Raw genomic sequence first — 9,416 nt, forward strand, 5'->3', positions numbered from 1 at the left:
CAGGAGCTCAGTCATTATGTGTTCAGGTGCTGATCAGGAGAAGCTTTCACCAAAAATATGAAATGCCTTTAGTCACAGAATACTGATTAAAGGTGCTTAAGATAGCTGTCACTATAGGCCGGTTTCACAGCCGAAATCAGACATGTCAAAGCAGCAGAGACACAGGAGTCATTGATAACATTTATTACTTTAGAACTTAGTTTACTGAGTTAGCCTGAGTCCTAATTCAATATTACTGGATATACTCATTTTATAGCAGCTTTTTATTAAGTTCAATGAGTTTCAATAAGTTTAATTTAAAAATGAGTACGCACACCACAAAACGTTGGATTTCTTTTAGTTTTCTGTTGATGTAGACTGTTGTTCCAAAAGGCCATGTACTGCTAAAGGAGCGCTAAAGCGTGACTAATCGCTATTTTATGTTTACAGTGGTCAAATAACTCTATGTATTATAAAAGGGGTCACTTGTAATGACCGACCCACGGAGGCTGTGGTTTTATGCGCAAATTTACTGTTTTGGTTCAGTCACAATGTCCTCTTTAATCTCATCACAACAAGAAGCTGCTTGTAGAAGATGCTCTGATAAACACGCTCTGTGCTACCAAATTAGCACCACGGTTAGCAGCTAGCCGGTGAAGCTTTTAGCCGCTAAAGAGCCACGTATTGCCCTCAGGAGTTGTCAAAGACCAAAACGAAGCTAAAAGGAGAGTGAATGCCGGTTTTATATTTGTTGGTTTGCCTGAAACATGACTCCGAATCAATATGCTGCTTTGTGTTTAGCTAACTGTTAGCTAACACGTTCACCACATCAACTTTATTAGGAGAGAAGAGGTCAGTGTTGTGTTTACAGCTTGTTCTGCTCTCCTAAAGTCTATTAATGCAGCTTTAAATCTTTGGAAAGTGCATTTTGCTCTCTCTTCACTAAGTTGAATCGCCCGTCACATTTTTAAGTCCCAGTTTGATTGACGTCTGGTCGCACACATGTCGTATCACTTCCTGTCAGCACAAACTGATAAAGTTAAATTCCTGTATACTAACTGAAAAACAAAACAGGGTGAATACTATGATACGAAGGCCTTTTTCACAGGAGATATTTTAACATTTCACAGGAGGACAAGCACACGTGGAAATAATAAAACTACCGATGGCTGTATTCCATTTAGCTGCTTTCACTTGAACAGAATGGAGCCATTGTTAACGTTATCAGTAGCACTTCCTATGGTAACATGTCTGCAGTGAAAAAAGTGTATTCTGTATACAGTCAGTTTGAATTAGGACATGGCCATGACTCTGATGTCTGAGTTTCTGTGAAGGTATTTCAATCAAAACGAATTCTAAGATGTGATTATTTATGTTAAAATACTGTTTCTATCATATGATGGTGGCAGACTGGCGTGACTATACTGATAAATACAGCTTGCCAGTTTGTTCGTGACTATGATGTGTTCAATGACCGCAGCTATTGATTACCTAATTAAGGCCAACCATTGGCTGTTCAACCCTTTAAATGTCTCTTATTCCATGTTTAAAGTGTTAATGTCCAAACACTCGCCAAGGTCCCTTCAGTTAATGTTTCCCTCGCCTTTGCTTCCCTCACCACAGAAACCTTGAAGTATGGAAAACCTTACACTAACTGTTGACCATGTGACAATCACAGTACGAGCAGTAAGACTGTGTTCACATTTGCTGTGCATGCATGCAGGAAAAACTAGAATAAAACTTAACATATCAGAAAATATACGTATCACATTCGACCAAATGCTCAGTGCCAGTGGCTCAGCAGCCTATGCAGCATGTATGCATGCATTTCTTGTGTAATTCTCCCATTTAAGCCAGAATTACCTTCACGACTGTCTGTTATTAAATGATACTGGAATATATGGGTAGCAATATTCCAATTTTCAGTATAAACAAAGCCAGCTGGTAAATTCAGATGATTGTGAACTCTTTCTCATGGTTCCAGACGATAGACCGTGCATGAGAGCGCGTGGCAGCACTGCAGCGTGCAGACTCAAGTGTGAATTTGAATCTCTTCAAATTACAGCATGTGGGAATTCACAGTTCACTGGCTGAACGCTGCACGTATGTTAGAAGAGAAACACTCGCTGAGCTGCTTCCCTTTTAGCCAGCACCTTGAAATTTCAGAGCTCTCTCTTTGATTATTGCACATCTTCAGCAGGACACCTTGAAAAAACATCACCTGATTTTAAAGTTTATGACACCAGCCAAAGAAATTCAGCAAAAAAAGTCACAGAAATATAGTCTGAATCTGTGTGAAGGCACCTCAGTGTGTGCTTTCTTTAACTGCAGTCTTCTCAAAGACAGGTGCTACAGTACAGAGACATATGAAATAGGACTAATAATAAACCTCCATTACTGACATGATCGGAGAATTAAGCTCTGTTGTCATTTGTGAGTCTGAAGTTTGAGCCGTTTTCTGTCTTCTTTGATAAATTTGTCAATTTTTGCACAATATTGTACTCAACAGGTAATCAAGGGAAGTGCTGTAGGCCTTTCATAAGTGCATTTCGCAATGGTGCATTTTGTACAAACAGGAAATATAATTGTTGGTATGATTCATGAATCGGTTACTTATCAACTCCTATCTCTCAGTGGCTTGTTGGGACACTTTTATGCTTTAAGCGTTGGACATACAGGGGTAACTTCACTCCGGCACCTCTTTAACTGTGCATTTTCCCCCCCTCCGTCCACGCTTGCAGCCTGGAGCAGCGGCTGCCGGGCTGTCTGGCTCCTCCGGGCCGTGCTGTGGGGCTCGGTGACACCGCTGGCCTGCTGCCTTACATGGGCAAACTTCTGAACTGACTGAGGCGGCTGGAATTTCACGGCGTGACGTCACCGCCTACAACTCTCCCAGAATTGGGATCAAGAAGTTTCACTTTTTTTGGTGGGATTTGAACCTCTGTTTTATTTCCTAGAAAGCGAGGTAAGCGAGACTACCGGGCGCTCCCCCGAAGCCTGAAACTTGTCTGTGATTATCGGCTGTGTTGGAAGTGGTGTGATTTAAGGTGTGACGGATAACCCGGTGTTTGAGGAGCTCGTCTTCAATTTGTTCGGCCTTGTTGGATATTATATGAATTTTACTGTAGCTCGGACGGAGTTCACAATGAGGGCGTGGACTCGAACGATAGCCTCGGCCGGTGCTAGCTAACGTTACCTGAGGATACAATCAAAGCTAACTTGTCGCCGGCTAGTTTTGAGCCAGGCGCAGTCATGCGTTGAGGACATAATGAAGCGGCAGGTTTTGCCAAACGGGACTCTGGGCGTCTCTGGTGTTTCTGTTTTTAGCCAAGTGGTCCGCTGCTGAGCAATGCGGAAGACAGGCTGTCACCAGAGAAACATGAGAGCCCGAAACTTCAGGGGAATATGTCGCTGAATTTCACTTTAACACTCTCATAAGCGCCCGTTTAGCCGAGTGCCCTGTTGCAGGAGTGACTGCTAGCTAAGTAACCGCTAAGTGTTTGCTAGTTTTAGCGTCGTCGCTAAGGAAAGCGACGCTCCTCTTAATGTATGAACGGACACGCTTGTTTACGACAGCACAGATTCGCCACGTTGATTGAGAGCTTTTTATGACGGTTTTTTTTTTTACCAGTAACTCAAAGAAAACTTGCTCAGTCGTTGTGACTTGTGTGACATTTAACTTTACAAATGACAGTAACTGTCATCGCACGTACAGACGTACGTGTGTCGAGTCAGTGTGGTCACATAAGGCCCATACAGCACAGCACAGGCCCGCAGTTTGGGCTGCTTTTAGTCCTGGTTTGGAGGAAAAAAACAAGGCAGGAAACATCACTGCTTTGATTTGTGACAGAGAAAAGCACAAACAGGCCACACTTGGCTCCACCCAAAGTTTGGAGTATCTGTAGGTGACTTTCCACAGATCTAGTCAGCTGATTGCTCAGATAATGTACAGAAAACTGTTTTTTAATTGGGTCAAACCAGCGTCCAGATGTGGCCGTCCATGTAGTTTAAATGCATGACAGCAAGAAGGTATCAAAGCCGGTTCTGAATGAAGTGACCTTCTTCCTCCTTGAGAGTTAAGTGTTATCCACAGTCATCCTCTGTGTTGGTAGCCTTTCTTAAACCTTGTTAACAAAGGGTGAGACCAATTAGACCAAACAGATCCCATCCATTTCTAGGTATGATGAGTGTCCCAGGCCTGTTTTTAGTGCTGAATGTCACTGCATGCGTCACGTCATGTAAAGTTTTGTGTCCATGTGTATATGTAAGTCTCGCTTTGTCTCTCAAGGTTTCCTGTGAAGCTTTTGCGTGGGTCATAGTCACACTGAGCTACAGCTGCTAACCTAAACCACAGTGAAACAGCCGGTCAATTCAGTGATTATCAGCCAACAAGTAACCACTAAAAGTAGTTTATCAAGTGAAAATGCCAAACAGCTGCTCAATTATGAGGATTTATCACAAAATAGACAGTGAAGACAACATGTTGTGTGTGACAGGCATTATTTCACATGTTAGTCGTACATGGTCCACATTATCCTCGTGCTTTCAGTTCTGAGAGAGCAGAGAAATGCTAATCATTTATGTTTTTCCCTATGAATTAAGATTAGTTATCACCAGTGTTACCTGATCGCCATAAAACCTAAATGATGTTAAAAATAAATGTGCGTGTATCGATATTGATATCAAGAATTAAATGATTATCTGCTGTTGGATCATCTGAGCGAGACACCCTCACATTGGTTTTTATTTTTGTCTTAGTTCCCCTCACTAAACAGCAGCTCAGTACAGCTTTTACATGGGTCGCAGTCACCCTGATGACTGACTACCTGCCTGATGTAAACAGCTGTAACGTCGTCAGATGTCTTCCTCGTTTCGCAGTGAAAGAGGAGCCTTGGTCCAGACCATAGACATTGTTCTGCCACAAAACGAAGCTAACGTGAAAAATAAGCCTCACTTTCTTCTTTAAAAGACTGAATTCAAACTTTGGCTTAGATGTTGGATTTCAAATCAATAACACCAAGGTCCCCCGAGAGCGCTGCCATCAAACCGAATACATCTGCGTCGCTCAGACACATTTTTGACTCAGGCAACATTAAACGCAACTGTCTTTTAAAATCTCTGGTTAAAAAGGACTCATTTGACAGCGTTGATGATGTTAAAGTTAAAAGATGAGTGCCTCGGCTGCCTTTGAGCCTGGGCCCCCCGGTAGGTTTAGTCAAGTTATTCTACTGTTTGTGTTTCTTGGCATATTTTAATGAGGATGTCCTTTTCTGGAAGGCGCAGCAGCATTTTCCCAGACTCCAAATGCACAGTTTGAGAGCAGAGACAGCGTGCGTCTCTATGATAGATGCTAAGTGTGATCTAGATCCCTTTCGTGTGTTACCGTTACATTTGATCATCCAATTTTCCAAAAACAAAATACCTGGCAGTCTTTGCCATCAGGGGTCATTTAACATGACATAATGCTGAAGGTATTTCCAGAATCCTCAAAGACTCTATAACCATCTGGATGAAAAAATATTCCATTTACTTTTTTTAATCCTTTTTCATAAACTGAACTCTTAATGTAACAAAGATGCATGCCAGAAAGGACACATCTCCTTAGTATAACCAAAATAAAAAGAAATATTGCCAGTTATGTCAGTACAAAATGTTGCCTTTTCCAATATGTTGTATTTTCCTAGAAAATAATATATTTTTCTGGTGATTTATGAAGAGAACAAAGGACACGTATCATTTCCATCTACCTGGATTAACAGATGTTGTCGCAGCTTGAGAAATGGGTTTCAGATCAGTTTCATCCTGCAGCAGAACAGAATATTTTTTAATCCAGATGCTTAAAGGACTCAGAGGAATCTGGATGTTGTTTTACGGCCTTTCAGGTTTTTGAAATATTGCGAGGTGTTTATTTTTTGGGCAACTGGATGCTTATCTTGTGACTTGAGTGAGATGTAATGCCTGAGAGGTGCAGATTGGAGCTAACACACTCGTACAGTGTGTTTCTCAGACAGTCGTACTGTTTCCTTATCTCTCCACTGGTAGTGCTGCTTTTAATGTAAGCATGGGAGGTCAAAATCTGAGGGTTAGTGACTGATCCAGACTCTTGAACGCATCCAACCCATAATGTTTTATTATGTCATGCACTGCTAAAGAAGCTACCTCCACCAAAATATGCATGAGCCACAGAGGGAGATGACGCAGCCACGTCAGAGGAAAACCAAAACAGCTTCTGATGAACACAATCGCGCACGACCAGAGTTATGAGATAATATAGAAGGCATAGCGAGGACATGTCAGTGCCCGCTGAACGTGTCTGCTGCTGGCTCTCAGGAAGGGCTGCGACATTCAGCAGGCAACAAAGCTGCTGTCTGGTTTTTACTTACATCCACGTGGATCACAAAACGTCCTGCAGGACAACTCATTGTGCCGGACAATACCTGCATGATTCCTGCTGGACTCACCTGAAGCATATTCCTCAGGTGCTTCTTTGTTAGTGGATCCACGTACTGGCACTCATTGCAGCTGGTGCTCGAAACACTGAGGGGTCTTGACCTGCACTGACTGAACGTGAGCTCGCTTCTGCTCAGACTCCTTTATCTAATTTCTTACTACGTTACTTGCTCCATCTGAAATGCAGCTAATCCCTGTTTGCTCTCAGTTGTGCAGTTAGAACGAACGTGGCAATAAAAAGCAGGTTTGCAGGTTTATAACACGCACGGCATCTCTGTTGTGTCAGAAAGCACCTGCCAACTCAGAGCTGGCACCATCCTCGAGGTCCATGGGACCTGCCGTGGGATTCGATCCCAACAAATTGACATTATTGTCAGACACAAACTCAATCAGGTATATTAACAGTCTATTCTAAGTCAGAAACCACACTAAACTACAAATGCTAACCTAAACCACAGCGAAATAGCCGGCCAACTCAGTGATTATCAACCAACAAGTAACTGGTTAAAATAATTTAACAAGTGAAAATACCATTTACTAAAATAGACAGCGAAGACATCACGTCTTGGAACGTGTGACAGGCATTATTTCACATCTTACAGCATGTATGATTAATTAGAGGAGTTATGGAACTGAAAGCCTCGTGCTTTCAGTTCTGAGAGAGCAGAGAAATGCTAATAATTTATGTTTTAATTATCACCAGTGTTACCTGATCGCCATAAAACCTAAATGATGTTTAAAATAAATGTGTGTATCAATATTGAATATGATTAAAGTTTTAATGTACAATGATATTTTAATAATTCTCTGCCTGCTGTTCTGTGAATATGCAGAAGCCTGGATCGTTGCATCGACATTGTTCTGAAAAAGTTGACCAGTTTGTCCTTCTCCTGAGCGAGACACCCTCACGTTGGATTAGATTTTTGTCCTCACTAAATAATTGTTAGGCTGTGGTGAAATATCTTCTGTAGTGTCTCTTGTCAGCATTGTTTTCCCTGCACTTTGTCTCTGCAGTGAAATATTGCTCGGCAGGCTGAGCCTGGCGACAAACGACAGACTGAAATTTAAATGGACAGCATACAGTCAGGTTCTTACAGGATTTATGGGAGCCTGCCCGTAGTTCATCCTTTCACTGATGAACGACACAATCATGGAGAAAAATATCTGTGAGTTGACAGGACCAGCTCACCACGCTGTTGTGGTCCTGCTCAGCACAATTATAGTTATGTAATCCATTTGAGTAATACAGAGTTGTCTCTATTTCTCAATCTCAACAGATTTCAGCACACAGCAAAGGGCATTGCTTCAACAGTCTTCCAGAAATCCCACAAGTCCTGAGAGGAGCAAAGGTAAGACGGCCTTTTTACAAACTGTGTGTCCTGTTTCTGTCTTGCTTTTGTGCTGTCGTGTGAGGGGACAGTGGAACTTAAGTTTGGAGGTTGTGTGCTTTGAACTTCCAGTTTAAGTGCAAAAATGTGGACATAAATTAGCAACTCAAGGCCAAGTCACCCACACAAACATCACAAATTCATCACAAGTTGTGATCAAGCATTGAGTAGTTGTTAGTAAATCTCTGTGTTGCATGGTGCATCGTTCTTATGGCTGTCATATCTCGGTGAGCTGCTGCACAGCAGGTGAAACGTCACCTGTGTTTGGCCGTGTCTGAACTGCAGGTGTGCAGGGGGAGCAGGGCGCTGCATGCAAACAAAGTCACATAAAGCCTTCTGAGGGAGTTTCAGGGTATCTGATAAACAGCCTCAAGTGATGTCACATGAGTCAGCATCTGAAAGTGTGTAGCTGCTCCTCATCTCTGCTGGAGGGTAGAGGCTCGAGGCTGCATTAGCCGCGACTAGCATACTACACCTGAATCTCAGGTGGCTGAGTTGCATTGTGGGTAATGCAGGCACCAGGTTCTGACAAGGAAGAAGAACGCATGGTATGACAAAGGACACTATCTCTGATTTGCTGCATCAGTTTACGTCCAGTGCCGCCGTAGCACGTGGCTCCGCCGGCTCTGCGCTGACTTCACTGCAGACAGTCGGGATGAGCTCGTATATTATCCGGCCATGGCCAACTCTTTTATTTAAGTCGTTGGATCTTTTATGTTATTTCTAAGGTTATTATCTCTACATCGGCATTGCAGCCACAGTCTCAGGTTGAGCTGTCTCTTCCAGTTTTTCTCATCTCTTCTCAAGTGCCAGACAAATGTTGCTTTAGAGTCATGTAAGCGTAAAATAAATGACTGTTTAGACTGATGTGGGAAATGCGGCAAATCATAACCACATTTAGGAATCCGGGAATTAAGAAAGTGTTAAAAAACATGCTGTAGTGTAGATGCAAAGGAAAGACTTTTTTAAGAATTGAAGTGGACTCGCTGGGACCTCCGTCCTGTGAGCACGGCCTGTTCCTTTGGGATGTGGACGGCTTGTTGTGCTGTTCGAGGACACCAGCGCTCTCGAGCCAAACTGTTCTTCTAAACACTTCCAGTGCAGGCAGGTCAGTGTCATGTTCTCTGTCAGCGGCTCATCTTATGACTGTGATCTCTGCTGACCTGCACCACTCACGGGGGGGGGGGGGGGGGGGGGGGGTAATCACACTTTAATTATACCTCCTTTATCCCTTGAAGACAATCTGTGTAACAAGGCAGCTTCTCGCAGTAAATGACCTCTTTACCTGCTCGTCTGTCGCTGGTCACCTGATCAACAGAAATAGTAGTTTATGTCTATATTTAGCTGCATTTCTTTCAGTTTCCCATTTCAAGTTTAAAGCTAGCTTTTCTTCTGTTCTCTATATTTTCTCCCTATAAAAATGGAGCCTGCAGGGAAGGCTTAAAGTGTTACCCATCTTAGGTCAGACTGAGCCCAAACCGATTGTGAAAAGTTCTCTACAATCATCATTATTATTCCTACTGAAAGGTATGCACCACAGAACTGGCTCTGCCGAGTGACTCTGGCTCACAGAGTATGGCATTCCAAGTTAAAAGCAAA

Source organism: Chaetodon trifascialis, chromosome 4 (assembly GCF_039877785.1).
Source record: "Chaetodon trifascialis isolate fChaTrf1 chromosome 4, fChaTrf1.hap1, whole genome shotgun sequence".
In the NCBI taxonomy this organism is placed as follows: Eukaryota; Metazoa; Chordata; class Actinopteri; order Chaetodontiformes; family Chaetodontidae; genus Chaetodon; species Chaetodon trifascialis.